Source organism: Etheostoma spectabile, chromosome 17 (assembly GCF_008692095.1).
Source record: "Etheostoma spectabile isolate EspeVRDwgs_2016 chromosome 17, UIUC_Espe_1.0, whole genome shotgun sequence".
Classification (NCBI taxonomy): Eukaryota; Metazoa; Chordata; class Actinopteri; order Perciformes; family Percidae; genus Etheostoma; species Etheostoma spectabile.
Window position 1 is genome coordinate 22,512,097 of NC_045749.1, and position 286 is coordinate 22,512,382.

Here is a 286-nt window from a genome sequence, read left to right on the forward strand (position 1 = left end):
TAGATGGGAATATATCTACTGTACGTTGCATTTGACGCAACTCAACAGATTCTGCAATCTGCACTAATTCACAGCAAATCATTGCAGTTTCTGTCATAATAATCACGTTGTTGTGTTTTAGGCCTATTGGCAGACATCCATTTAAAATGTAGCCATTGCCATATAACGACGTGTCCTCCATGTCCACTGAAGTTCCTCAGCTTATACTCTAGTAACATGTGTGTGCTCCAGGGAGCTTTGCATTAAAAATGGTTGTCATTCTCACGGCTACTTTTACTTTTATACT

The 286-nt window shown here is 39.2% G+C and overlaps 1 protein-coding gene across 4 annotated transcripts in view; it reads right to left on the reverse strand.

Annotated features, from left to right (window-relative positions):
* LOC116705622 (caskin-2) overlaps nt 1-286 on the reverse strand; it is a 73,654-nt gene that overhangs the window by 17,419 nt on the left and 55,949 nt on the right. The window lies entirely within an intron of this gene.